The sequence below is a fragment of the Chiloscyllium plagiosum genome, chromosome 20 (assembly GCF_004010195.1).
Source record: "Chiloscyllium plagiosum isolate BGI_BamShark_2017 chromosome 20, ASM401019v2, whole genome shotgun sequence".
Taxonomy (NCBI): Eukaryota; Metazoa; Chordata; class Chondrichthyes; order Orectolobiformes; family Hemiscylliidae; genus Chiloscyllium; species Chiloscyllium plagiosum.
This window is the reverse complement of record NC_057729.1, coordinates 37,542,833-37,558,209: the sequence shown is the minus strand read 5'-3', so window position 1 is coordinate 37,558,209 and position 15,377 is coordinate 37,542,833. Positions and strand designations below refer to the sequence as shown.

Sequence of the window (15,377 nt, the reverse complement as noted above, 5' to 3'; positions counted from 1 at the left end):
CTGAACGGTCTAGAACAAAAGCAGTAGTAGACACTTGGGAACACCACCACTTGTACATTACCCTCCAAGTCAGTAGAATACAAACTGGGAGCATTATTACTATTTCTTCAATGTTGATGGGTCAAATTCCTGTCTACCAACAAGGTCAAAGTGTCAAGAAGACACTGCCAACTTCACCAGTAATTAGGAATGGCAGCAAATGATGTTTATTTCTTATTGAATGAATAAACAAAAATTCAAAAATCACCAATTCAATATTTTGGATTAATATATAATCTTGGAATTGTTATGCGCAAAAGGAAGCCATTCAGCCAATTGTGACGGCACACCTCTTCAAACAAGCATCATTACTTAGAGCCAACCTCCTGAATTTTTCCATTCCCTTGCATACTATTTCTATCTAAATAATCATCCTTTCCCCTCTTGAATGCCTCAATTGAACCTGCCTCCACCACATTTCCAGGTCATACATTGGGGTGGCATGGTGGCTCAGTGGTTAGCATCTGCTGCCTCACAGCACCAGGGACCCGGGTTCAATTCCTGCCTCGGATAACTGTCTGTGTGGAGTTTGCACATTCTCCACACAGTTTGGGTGTGTTACTCTGTGGAGGGCCGGTGTGGACTTGTTGGGCCGAAGGGCCTGTTTCCACACTGTAGGGAATCTAATCTTCTCTTACAATCACTAAGTGAAAAAGTTTGTTTCTCACATCACCCTCAATGCATTTGCACTTCACTTTACATCTATACCATTTAATTCTTGTTCATTTTCCAAACTGGAACAGCTTCTCCCTATTTCCTCTATCCAGCCCACTCATAATTTTGAAAACCTCTTTCAAATGTCCTCCATGCTATCTACTCTCTTAGACGACAGCCACAATTTCTTCAAACTATCCTCATAACTGAAGTTTCTCATTCCTGGAATGATTCTTCCAAAATACTCTCCAATGCATTCAGATCTTTTCTATAATTTGACGTCCAACAAATATATGCAAGATCAATATAATCTGCTTGTTATTGTATTCTCTGCCTCTATTAAAGCAGAGGACACAGTATGTTTTATTAACTGCTCTCTCTATTGTCCTATCACCTTCAATGATCTGCATGCATATACACCCAGATCCCTCAGCTTCAGCATCCCCTATTTTGTATTGTCTTCTAATGTTTCTTTGTACCAAAATGTGCCACCTCACACTTCTCTGCATTGAACTGCATCTGCCATCATTCTGCCTCTTCCACAAACATTTCAATGGCGTTTTGGTGTTTCACCTTGTTGTCTTCACAGTTTACAATTCTTCCAAGTTTTGTGTATCTGCAAACTTTGAAACTGGCCTTTGTAAACCACGATCCAAGTTATCGGTACATATCAGGACAGGAAAGGCCCCCAATACCTACTCCAGGAGAACTCCACTACAAATCTTCCTCCTGTCCATGAAGGATCCATTAATCATTATTCTCTGTACCCTATCACTCAGCCAATTTTGTATACATGGTGCTACTGTCCCTTTTATACTATGACCTATAAGTTTCCTCTCAAGTCTTTTGTGTGGCTTTGTGTTAAAAGGTAAAGGTAAAGTTGCCATAGTCCAACCAAACTATAGGACTACTTACTCATTGAGAGAGATGACTGGTGGTGATTTAACCTAAGGGTCACCATGCCGCAGTTGAGGGGAGAAATTGAGAAGGAGAGTCCTTCATGGTAACCTCAGCCAATGCAGGAATTGGACCCATGTCGAGCCAACTGAGTTAACTGTACCCCCGTACTAAACTGGATTAAACTATATTGATCAACTCACCTTTGTTGTCATGTGACTATTAATTCTATCCCAAATAATTTTATCTGGAATCTTCCTCACCACTGAAATTAAAGTGGCTGGTCTGAATTGCTGAGGTTATCCTTACCCTACTGTGAACAAGGCAGTAATGTTTGAAATTCTTCAGTCCATTGGCCCCTTCCTCGGGTCCAGGGAATACTGGAAACTTGTGGCTGGTGCGATTGCAATTTCTACCCTCACTTCTTTCAAAACCATCAGGTCCATCTCATTCGGTCCCAGTGCCTTGTCAACTCAAAATGCCAACAATCTATCCATTGTTTTTTCCTTCTGGTAATTTTGGTCCCTTCTAGTGATAGAGATTTATTTTCTCTTCCCTGTGGGATGAGCAGAATTATCCTCTTTTGTAAAGAAATATGCAAAAGTTATTCATTTGACACCTCTGCCATGCCCCAAACTCCATTTGTAAACCTCTTCTAAGTCACTATTTGGCCCTAATCCTTCTTTATGCACTCATTTACTATTTATATGCATTTAGAAGACTTTGGGATTTTCCTTTTGTATTAGCTTCAGTTTCTCTTTGCTTCTCTCATTTGCTTTTGCACCTACCCCCAAACCTTCAGTATTCTTGTTGATTCTCAATTGTATTTTATGCCTTACACCTGTTATGAGCTCAGTCTTTCTTTCTAATGTTAGTTTCCACCTCCTTCGATATCCAGGAAGCTCTGGATTTGTTTGCCCTACTTTTCCCAATTGACTGTACCTGAACCGTCTGCTCTTTGCTTGGTCACTGTTTTTCCTGCCAACTTTTTATTCCAGTCGATCTTGCTAGGTTCTGCTCCTGCCCCCTTGAAGTCAGCTCTCCGCCATCTGATTTTTCTCACTCGGGCTTGTTGCACATTGTTCTCTACCACCATCCTGAACCTTATGATCACGATCTCCTCAATGTTCCCCGGTGGGATTTAGTTAGTTTAGTTTAGTTGTTCTAAGAACACAGTGTAACAGTGCATCCATTCATATGTTTCTGTAAGAGTTGTAATGAATGTGACAATTCTGGGGGAGAGAAGAAACTGGCCTTGCAAGAAGTCTTCCTATGTAATAAAATTTTCCTTTGAAAGCCAAAAGGGAGTAAAACTAGACTTGTGCAATGATGCAAATCAGATGGTATCACTTGACATACAACACTGGCCAAGGGTCAACTCAATTGGCTTCAGTAGGACTCTATAACCTCCAACAGTTGACTAGAAGTGATTCTGTCGGTTTACATTATCTCCCAGATCTAACTTCACCCTCAAATACTGTACCAATCCTATTTCTGCAGACGTTTGGTATAAGTGGAAACAATCTATTTTGATAGCGATCTCAGGAGATTCTGTTTTCAATCTCCACCAAATATTTGCTGAGGTAGACCCTGGGGAAGGGAAAATATAAACAGCTTGCAATCTTCTCTGAAGGAAGCTTTCATTGTCAATTGAATCCCTATTGACAGAATCCCTTGCTGTAACTGAAATTGTGCAATCAAACTTCATGGCTAGTGGATCTCCTGATAATTTGGATGAAGACTCCCTCAATCCTCTTATTTTTGATATAAAGCTTTGGCTCAGAGAAGATTAGCAAGAAATGTTGCTTTTATTCAGTAAATATTGGAAACTTAGTAGAAAACAATTGATGTACTTTGCGGCAGTTATATTATTGTAAACAGTAACGACAAAACCTGGTGTGAGAATTCAGATGACAAAAAGACTGTGAAATGGAGAATAATCATCTTCACTGGACATAGATTCAGAACTAATCAAAATAAAATCAAGATAAATGTTTATAATCAGTATAGCTGATGAATAAAGGAGGAACATGAACATTTCAATGTTCTATTAAAAAACTCCCAGTGGGTCCATAAACTAGTTCCACAGTGAAAGGCTAAATCTATTGCATAAATAACATCCATATGATGAGAAATATTTGAGCATATTTGTTCAGTTATTCATACTAAATGAAGTACTTAACCGGCCTAAGGTAAAATCTGAACACTAATCTTCCTTTAATTTACTCACCATTAAAAGTAGAATATTGCTGAAGAACAACACATGCTTTGAAGCTTTCCCACTTGCAATCATTAGAACAGAATTACATTGGATGGCACAGTGGTTAGCACTGCTGCCTCACAACTCAGGGCTCCAGATTTGATACCAGCCTTGGGCAACTGGCTGTGTGGAGTTAGCACATTCTCGCCCCACCACCTGCCGTCTGTATGGGTTTCCTTTGGGTGGGCTAGGTTCCTCCCACAGTCCAAAGATGTGGAGGTTAGGTGGGTTAGCCTTTGTGAAAATCCATGCAGATTATGGGGATGGGGTGGGGGTTGGGACTGGGTGGGATTCTCTTCAGAGGTCAGTGCAGACTGGATGGGCTGAAGGGCCATCATGAAATTCTATGATTCTCCATGCAAATCTCAAAGGGAACCATTCCTTTGGCTCTTTCATTGACAATATAATCCCACTTTCAATCATGCTGTCCAAAGGAGATTTTGCTTTTCCCATTGAAGGATGAGCAATTTTCCTTGCAGCATACAAGAAGGCTTTAGCATCTGCTGGCAGAGTAATGTGATAGTCCTGCCTCAATTTGCCTCCACATTTAGTATTGATATTTTTGCTGAAATCTCTCCAGTTTTCATTCTGAGGTACTGGATCCACCCTCTCCAAAAGACTTAGATTAACATTGTTCATCCAATTTCTATTTAACAATGTAATATTATGGGTCCTCACTAGATATAGTATTTCATTGGTATTTCATCCTTTGTGACTGAGCTTCACGATGATTTGGCCACACCCCTGAAGTTCTATGCCTCCTGAACTTTGGAGTTTTAATATAGCTGGTCTGACTCTCAGTTCGACAATGACAAGCTGTCTGCCAACATTGAAACAGCTGTTCCTGTTTCAAGTTTAAATGCTGTTTCAAATCCTTGGAGCTTCAGGTTGATGCTCCAGAAGCTGTTTTGACTTCCTTTTACCGTCCTGACGTGTGTTGTCTTTACTTGGTGTTCTATATCTTTAATTTGAATTTTTTTTCTGTGTTGTTGGATGTCTGTGTCTCTGGAAATGTTCCTTTTGTTCAAGCGTTCTTTCATTTTTGTGTTGCAGTTGATGTTAATCAACTAGCAATATTTTCCAAATACTCAACTGGCCACATGTATAGGACTCGGTTCTACCTGTTGGAAACAAAAACAGAAATTACTGGGAAAACTCAGCAGGTCTGGCAGCACTTGTGGAGGAAAATTAGAGTTAAGATTTCCGGTCCAGTGATCCTTCTTCAGAACAGAAACGGTTCTGAAGAAAGTTCACTAGGCCTGAAACGTTAACTCTGATTTCTCTCCACAGATCTTTTGTAATTCATTTGTGGTATGAGGGCATCACTGACTAGGCCAGCATTTATTGTCCATCCCAAATTGCCAAGAGGACAGTTAAGAGTCAATCACATTGTTGTGGGTCTAGAATTACATGTAGGCCAGAACAGGTAAGAATGGTGGTTTCCTTCCCTAAAGGACATTAGTGAACTAGATTGACAGTGGTTTCATAGACACTTAATCCCAGATATTTTTTAAATTGAATTCAAAGTCAACCATCTACCATGGCAGCATTTGAACCCAGGGCTGCACAACATTACCAAGGTCTCTGGATTAACAGCCCAGTGATAATACCACTAGGCCATCACTTCCCCTGCGGGGGAGACTGTAAGATGCTGCCAGACCTGCTGATGTTTCCCAGCAATTTCAAATTTCTGTTTTTAATTTCCAGCATCTGCAGTTCTTTCAGATATTTTTGTGGGATATTTGTTATGCTTGTAATTCTGAGTCGAGTCACATCTTGTACAACCTGATCTGAACAATCATGTTGATTCCTGCTCTCTTTTTGGCTGGTTTTTGGGAGGGTAATAGGCCATCTTACAGGCTACCAAATTGACATTATTAGAACAATCTCTATTGTTTCTTCACATTACCAGCTAATTTGGGGCCCTGATTTCTGCCCGTGTTGTGAACAGGATTGCTACTTTCGCTGTTTAATCCTCCTTGGATTAGAAAAAATCTGACAATCTCTCATTCCTCATCCCAATTACTATAAATTGTCTGATTAATTCATCCTTCAGATCTACCTACCCATAATATTGCTTTTAAATCTACGAAAGAGGCTACTGTCGCTTCCATCAGTGCTCAGATTGCTAATTAAATCTCACCCATTTTATATAAGAAAAATAATTTTGGGTGAAAGTGCATGCAAAATACTTTAATCAATGCTTCACACTCCTTAGTACTTTCTTCCATGCTTACCAGAGCATTATTAATGGAGTGACTATATGTAAGAATGTGGCTCAGTGGTTAGCACTGCTACCTCATGGCACCAGGATCTCTGGTTCAATTCCAGCCTCAGGTGACTGTCTGTGTGGAGTTTACACATTTTCCCTGTGTCTGTGTGGGTTTCCTCCTACAGTCCAAAGCTGTGCAGGTCAGGTGAATTGCACATAGTATTAGGTGGGGGTTGGTGTGGACTTGTATAATGTTGCTCTCTCGTGCAGGCCTGACCTACTTTTCAAGGACATTTCAGAAATAATTACCGTTAATCGATCAATTCAAACTAGAGGCTACTTCAATTTTACAAATTGAAGCCAAATCCAATGGTCAGACACAGACAGAATATGAACTTGCATGTTGCTCTCATTATATCAGTGCTTCACCAATCTTGATCCAAGTTTTACACACCCTCTCCACCATCACCATCACTATGGTGGATAGGAGGTGGGAAACACCATACAATTGGGCACCACTGTCGGTATTCTTGGTGCCTACCCGTTTTTAGAACATAGAACAGTACAGCACAGGAACAGTCTCTGGCCTACGATGTTGTGCTGAACATGACGCCAAACTAAACTAATCCCTTCTGTCTGCCTTTAGTCTGTATCCCGCCATTCTTTGCATATTCATGTGTTGATCTAAAAGCCCACCTAATGCCACTATCGTATCTGCCTCCACCATCACCCCTGGGAGACCGTGCCAGACATCTATCACTCCCTGTGTTAAAAAGAAACTGCTTCTAACATTTCCTTTGAACTTTCCACACTTGCCTGAAATGCATGTCACCACCCCCCCCCCCAAGTCAACATGGATCCCATGAATCTTGTTGTAATGCTACAAGCAATGAGGAAGTTCTGGGAGGCCTACTCATCCCTATGCCAACTGAGGCCCTTCATTTTTATTAATTAATTGAATTCAGGTTCCACCAGCTGCCATAATGTGATTTGAAGACATGTTGCCAGAGCATTAGTCTCGCCACTGCATTCCTGGACTGTGCACCAAATAGGTGGCACTGACACTTGCCATATCATCCTTATTCTGATCCTCTGCTGCAGCTGATTTTACCCAGTGTTCTGATCACTGAAAGTTTGGAACACATTGTTATTCTATGGAAAGTGGAGAGAGATTTAAACTGCAAGGTAAAATATATTCACTTTGATCACTGGTTGACAGCAACATCTTTGTGCTACTGATCCTGGTGAATTTCTGAGGAGTTTTGCCATGCTTCTTGGAGCTCATTTGGTTAGGAGCGAGGGTAAACCAATCTTTTCACACTGTAACAGCTGTACTTCGAGTCACCAGCTTTGCTTTTCATGCTTCCTATTATTTGACATATTTCTAAATTGCCTTATAAATAAAATGCCCCACTTAGTCAAAGTACAATTTTAAGAAAACTGAAATCAAATAGAAACGTACGCTAGATACATTGGACTGGACTACCTTAACCAACATATGGTATATTACAATTTATTAGAAGTTATTTACTGGAAATTAAATCACTGATACCATTGTTTAAACATTTGTGAACTCTTGCTATACTTTCCTTTTTCTTATTCTTTATAACGAATTTTGCCATACATCAGAATATAGGCAGATGAGATCTCATCTGCCTATGTCTCATTATGACTGTCTTTATAAATAAACTCAAACAGCAAATGCATGTGAGTTACAGGACACAAAAAGGCATTTGAATTTTTCATGACCGTCAATTTTGGACAATGGAATATAAAACTGAAACAAGAGTAATGCTTTGAAGATTTAACAATTCTATGTTTGAAGCAATAATGCAATCCTCAGGAAATTTTTCAAACCTTATGATATAGGCTGTGTATTTCATGAAAATGTCATGTCAGAAAGAAAGATTTATGTCTCACTTGAAGTTGGAAAGGAATACATATACAGAATTGAACACTTTGTCTGATGAGTCCATTAAATGGAACAAAAAGCTAATGGAGAATTAGATCTTATGCTCCAACACTGCACTGGCAGGCATGAAGGTGGAGGAGAATGTACAATCCAGTGGATAGCCTTCCAACACCACCCACAATCCTGTCCCTATCCTATCTGATGTATTACAAGAGCTGGACAGATAAGTGCATGGATGTGGCAGCCATTAAGAGAGTTTTCTTAACCAAAAGAGCAGCTCTAGGTCATTATCACATTTCATGTGACTTATTGTTGCCTTCTCCCTGACAGCCCAGGAAGTTGCTTTAACATGGACCTTGACACAAGTAAAATCCAGCAGTGACCTGGAGACTCTCTAATTCATTTCATGCAATTGCCAGTACCTCGTATGGCACAAAGGAAACTCTAATTAAGGTAGAATGTCAATGGTAGTCTTCACTGAACAATGTTTTCTTGTCATTCTCGGTTGCAACACCAACTAATCTCACCAAGATGGCTTCAAAGAAGAGATACAATTACAAGTTATCCAACATATTCAGCAAATCTCATCCTCTCACCTATAACTGCCTTTTCAGCATGGAAACATAGCAAAAGGACTGATTGACAAACCCATTCATGTGCTTGTTACTGAAGAAGTTCTTGTACTAGTCAGTGTCCCATCTAAATACCTTCAGTGCTGATGGTACTGAATGAGAATATAAAGGCATATCTGTACGTCAATCCAAGAGCACTTAACAAAATCCGCAAATAGGGTATGAAACCAGAGATAATGCTTGTCTGAATTAGCAAATTTACAGCATGAATACTGTTACGGACCAGACCAAACCCCTTTAAAATATATGAAGAAGTTAGCGAGACCCCAACGTTTTCTTGTTTTCAAAGACAAGTGTAAGATGTTGTGTTCTGTATATAATTTGACTGGTCAAACAACCAGGCTTGAAGAAAAAAAAATGTTATTCTTACTCTATAGGTAAAATACAAACAAAAGAATGAAAGATTAGAATAACAACTCTATTGGCAAACTTAACAGGTTATTTAACTTTTGAACAGCAACTGTTCCAGTATAGTAACATCCCATAAACACACCCTTAGCAAAGGCAAATTCAGTAAAATCGATTACCTCCCATCCAATTTTAGCAGCAAGAAAGGAACACCAGCTTTTACCTGTAACAGAGTGAGGAATAATAGCTTCCACATCCAGCTTCAAGACCCCAGCAATTACTGAAAGCTAAAATGAAAATCCTGGTTCTATGGGAACTTGACCCCATCTATTTGTGCTGCTTCTATTGTTTCAATGCTTTAAAAAAAAATCCCAAGGCCTCACAAACTGTTTACTTCATTGGCTTGGAACTGACCACTTATCACCTCTGTCTCAACTTCATTTTAAAAAAGGACAAAATACACCTCTTAAAGCCAAGTATCATCACAATGCAAAATGTGGACTTAATCTCATCTAGTAGATGAAGAACAATTTTCTGTTGACTGCTTTCTTGACCATTTTTGGATGATAGGGATCATTATTCATTCATTTTAGAATCTGTCCAACCTCAGAGCAATTTCAGAGAAGACCTGCATAGGCACTGTCAAGTGGTCTCTGTGCTGGCGTATAATATTTAGTTTTGTGAGACAGGATCATAATTGGTAAGTGAAAACACTATTTGAAGAACTGCCAGCAAAACGATAATGAAGTGAACAAGGATAAAATGATGTTTTAAGTAGAAGACACAATAAGTTTGGATTAATGTCTAATTGTGGACTAAAAACTAAATTCAACTCACGTTAGATGAGAAGCAAAATAAGGAATTCTTGGAAAACCTGATTATTTAAAACAGTTTGCTTCTACATTTCTGTGACTTACTGAAGAAGGAAGTCAAATTTACAAAAGGACTGACACCATGGGAAATGTCTAGGTGAAGTTTAAAAAAAAAAATTCAAGTACCAGTGCTAAAATGCTTCAACATTGATAAAAATATAGCTTTATAATAGAAGGCCATGGTATAGTCATTTTGGTACTAGACCAGTATTCCTAAGAAGTTTAAGTCCCACTAATATAGATGGCCATAATTGAATCCAATAAATCCTGTTATTTGAGAGGTAATACCAAAGAAGGAACATTGACAATAAAGGCCCCTGAACACGTTCATTAATAGCCTCTAGGGACACTCCTATGCATGACCCAATTTGCATGCAGTTGGTCCTTAGCGATTGTTTTACAATTGATGGTTGTGAATTTCATAGTAAATCAATTTGTTCTAAAACAGTTGTATTACAGCATAATTTAAGACAGATTTGGCACTATTCCATACATTCCAAGAATTATTTCCTTTTCAAGAAAAAAATCATCAATATCAACTTCTGGCTTACACTGCAAACATATTAGTTGTTGAAATTGAAAGAACTCTTCAGAAACCAAAACAAAATGTTTGGAGAAACTCAGCAGGTCCGGCAGCATCTGTGGAGAGAAAGCAGTTAACTTTCGGGTCCAGTGACACTTCTTCAAAACTGAAGCAAACCAACTTCTGAAAGTGACAACAGTGAGTGAAGTGAAGAAGATGCTCTCCAGAAAAGCTAAACAAATTCAGTTCTGCAAGAAATCTGTGACTCCAAGTGGAACAGAGTAATCTATGGATATCTTGCAAACCAACATTCCAAGCACAGGCTTGTCACCACAGTTGGCCATGCTTTTCAATATTAGAGATCAACAAACCAGTTGAAGTAATATAGAAGTGGGATCAGGTAGTTATACCACACTGCATGATAACAGACAAAAATGCATATGGATCACGAGAATATATTAGGATTCATATTTATCTCCTGTGAGAGTTAATGTGCTAACCCTTTGAACCAGTTGTATGGACACATTTTATTCAGATGTGATAAATGCTAGGAGTTCCAAGCTAAATGGAACAACAAACAGCTTATTGGTCGGCAAATCACCATAGTTTTGAAAATGTTTAAAGTTGGTGGCAGAAATCGATGGAAGATATTATAATTTGTTTAACACAATTTTACCAATATGGCAAGTCTATCCATCGCACAGCAAATCAACTTCTCAAAGTGGCAATAGTAAGTGGGGTAAAGGAAAAGTTCTAACCCAGAAAGGCTAAACAAATACAGTTCTACTGGAAATCTACAAAAAAGCCTCCTGTGTTTGGAGGGAAGAAATGATCAAACTTCAGTCACAGAGAAAAGGGGAATGGATACAACTACCAATACAAGAGCAAGAGGATATTTGGTTATGCCATGCCAGAATTGAAAATGGGAAGGTGCTTTGGGAAGAATCAGAGTCATCAGTAGAAAAACCAAAACAAAGCCATTCTTTGTGGAATTGCCTGAGAGTCTGACCATTACAACATGAAATGAGTACAACTACTTAGTCAGTCTAGACAATCTACTGCTGCAATTGAAGAAAAGAATAAAGGTCAGTGATAAATCAGTAAACCAGCTATCAAACATCCTTTGATTGAAAAGACTCCTGTCAATACCGGTAATGGAAAACAATTTTCAAAATTGGTCTAACTTGCTTCTAATGTAAAATTTGAGAAGTCCTATGACTATTTCCTTTGATCTGGAAATATTTGTATGGTTGATAGCTGTCTTGTTGTTGACTGATCAGCTCTCTTTGGATTCAATGTTAAACATTTGAAACAATTCCATTCTCAGTTTCTTGTCAACTGAATTTGTTTTATTAAAGTGTTAGAGTTAGAAATTATAAGATTAGGAGAATTTTTACATTCATACACCGAAGTTCTACTCTATTCTCTCCTATATTGATATTTGGGATCAAGAATCTCACCAATGACGCTGCTGGACTGAGATTAATTGAACCTAAAGATAGTCACACTCTGCATTTAGAGCTTTATTTTTCCAGTCATTCGTTGCTAAATATTTTTCATTCCATACATTCCATACCAATCATAGTTTATTATAGTATCTAATTTTACCATAGCAACAACAAATTCTTACACAGATCTCTTTGTTTCCTCCTGAGATCATGCTGTGCTTGCTGGGAAATGGCATCAAAATTTTGAGTTAGTTTTGAAGTCGATTATTTAAAGATAAAAAAAACCTAATATATTCTTAGCATAATTCCTCGCCCTGAAGTAACTATTATTCTGATAACCTGACATCAAATTGTTGTTATAGCAACACAGAATTATTAGGCCTGTGCATGTTCTCTGATTGTTTAGAAACACTACTGGGTCTGGCAGAAGTAGGTGACTGATTCTGAATTTTGATCTACAACCAGGTATCAATTCCCAGCATGCTTACCTGTCAATTTAAAAATGTGCCACATGGATATTTTAAAGTCAGTTTTGACATAAAACACAAATAACCTGTTGACATCTTAGAGAAAGCTAACACATGTGAGGTAATTTTCAATTTAACTAGCTGGGCAGTAATTTGTCATGTAACCCAGTCAATGTTTATTCCATTAAAGGAGACCATCCAAGAGAGGGTCAGAAATTACACCCATGCTTTTTCTTACTATTTTCATCCTTTAAGGTGATGCTGGCCATGCTGATTAACAGGGGTGTTAGGTAGGATTTTGATGCAAAGAAAGATTACTTTCAAGGCCAATTTGTGCCTAAAGATTCTGCTGTCAATAGGACAGAACACATTAGATGATGGAAGAGTTTTTCTTTGTTTATACACAGTTGTTGAAAAGTGAACCACAGAATATCTGCAGTGTTGTTTCAGTTTGTATAAAATTAAGTGAATTACTAGTGTGACTTTAATAAACAGTGGACAGGTAAACAGCATAGGTCACATTTCATGCTGCTAATGATGCATCTTTAAGTTGTAGCATGATGAAACACACAGCTCCCAACACTTAGTACCATCCTTGTTGCTATTTTTTGTCAGACAAAGTGGAGTAAAATGCTGTAAATTTCCAATCTGCCCTGAAGATATTCAGCTTCCTACATTACTGAACAATGAGCAGTGCCATTCTTGTTTGTGTTCCCAGGCTGGCAGAGATAATGAGGTTTCCATGATATTGTAAATGCCATTAAGTGGAATGGGTAAAAAGCATAAAGGTAATAATTGAAAGAAAGAAGTTTGGAGTTACACAAAGTTACTTCCAGAAAGGGAGAAAAGCTGAGAGTATCTCAAAGCTATAGGAGCAACTAAAAATTTTATATGCAAGAGAGGAGCTTCATATAAGAACATTAATCTTAGAGACACAGAGCTTGCAGAGTGTTGGGTCTGAGAGCTGCAGATGATAGAACTCTCTCAGTGAAGAAATGTTATTGACATGGAGAGGATATCAGTATGAATTTTCGAACAAACTTGAAGATTTCAATTATGTAAAATAAATGAGGAAGAGAGTGTCCTGAATATTTAGACTATAGGAGAGCAAGGAAACATTATTCTATAAAGTTCGTATTGGTTTCAGGATTGGCAACAAGTCTGAGGAGTTAATGATAATTTTCATTTTTTAATAAGTAAATATTACCCTGAAATAGATAATATGAAATGACAAATGTTGCTTTGTAATAACATAATTGTTGATCAGCTCCTCTGCATCTGTATCCAAGACAAATTGTCAAAACAGTGTAGTCTAGATAATTTCTGAAGTAACACATTTTAGTCCTGATATAACAAATAACAAATTTGTATATTTTGCCATCATAACTGATACTATAACCCATATACTTCTCTTTTTTTAAAAATGGATGTGTAATTCTATTAAAATTACAGAAGAAATTTCATATGAATATAACAGACAATAATATAACCAGGATGTGATTTTATTGGTTGTATTAATTTCTAATTTTGTATATTTTCTCTAATCTTTTAAAAATCTTGGAAAAATGATTTTCTTTGCTTATTAATTGTACTTTTCCTCCTATCACCTTCTTGCTCCCATTAGGTTACGTCAGCTTTTAATAAAAAGACAATTTTTAAAAATTGGAGTTAGTTTAGGTCTGGTGGATTTACAATTAAACTCCTTCACTGTTGATCTCTCCAAGATCCTAGTACCCTGACCAAACAGTCAATAATAATAGACTAGAGCTCACAAATCATACTTGCTCTCAGAATTTCTTTGGAAGTTGCAGTGATTAGAAATCAAAGCTACATAGCATCCTACGCACTTCTCTTCTTTGTTGCACACCCACTTCAACCTCTAATCCTACTGCCTGACTTATTGTGGGCGGCACGGTGGCACAGTGGTTAGCACTGCTGCCTCACAGCGCCTGAGTCCGGGGTTCAATTCCCGCCTCAGGCGATTGACTGTGTGGAGTTTGAACGTTCTCCCCATGTCTGCGTGGGTTTCCTCCGGGTGCTCCGGTTTCCTCCCACATTCCAAAGATGTGCAGGTCAGGTGAATTGGCCATGCTAAATTGCCTGTAGTGTGAGGTAAGGGGTAAATGTAGGGGTATGGGTGGGTTGCGCTTCGGCGGGTCGGTGTGGACTTGTTGGGCTGAAGGGCCTGTTTCCACGCTGCAATCTAATCTAATCTAATTCCCACTTCCCCACCTTATCATCCCCAAACAAGAATTAGAATTTGAAGAAATGAGATGCCAACCTTGTTAAAAATGAGTTTTCAGTCTCACGTAGATTGTTTGGCAGTAATTCAATTACATTTGAAGGAAAAGACTATAAACATTTTCTGACTAGTTTAGCGTGTATCCAACATCGATATTTGCTTATTTTGGAATGTTACAGTGAATGTTCCAGAGCAACAGGGCAAATTTCACAGGAACATCCTGATTTCTGCATTAAAGTACTCTAATGTAGTAATCTGAGTTTATAATCTGATTTATTCTTGAACAGCATTTATGCTGATACACCCTGCATTATTTATATTGCAAAATTTGGCCTTTTTTATGATACTGGTGTGATGTTCTTAATCATTAATCAATTTGAACTTTCCTAGGATCATGAAAAATTACCTACAGCTGATTATTACATATCTATGGTTAGATCCATTTTAGTTGAAAAATGTGGTGCTGGAAAAACACAGCAGGCCAGGCAGCATCCGAGGAGCAGGAGAATCGACATTTTAGGCATAAGCCCTTCTTCAGGAATGAGACTTATGCCCTAAATGTCGATTCTCCTGCTCCTCGGATGCTGCCTGGCCTGCTGTGTTTTTCCAGCACCACATTTTTCAACTCTGGTACTCCAGCATCTGCAGTCCTCACTTTCTCCTAGTAGATCCATATTAATTTGAGCTGTATGTGCAAGATTCCTGGCAAACTTGCACAGTTTTAATGGCTGATTTGGTGAAACTCTAACGACATTCCAGGCATTTCAGAGTGGATTGGGGGCTCGGTGGTTAGCACTGCTGCCTCACAGCACCAGGGACATGGGTTTGATTCCAGCCTCAGGCAACTGTCTGTGTGGAGTTTGCACATTCT

At 38.5% G+C, this 15,377-nt stretch overlaps 1 protein-coding gene across 6 annotated transcripts in view; it reads left to right on the top strand.

Annotated features, from left to right (window-relative positions):
• The window catches only part of LOC122560178 (receptor-type tyrosine-protein phosphatase T-like), a 1,397,629-nt gene that overhangs the window by 570,647 nt on the left and 811,605 nt on the right, over positions 1 to 15,377 (top strand). The gene's annotated exons all lie outside the window — the stretch shown is intronic.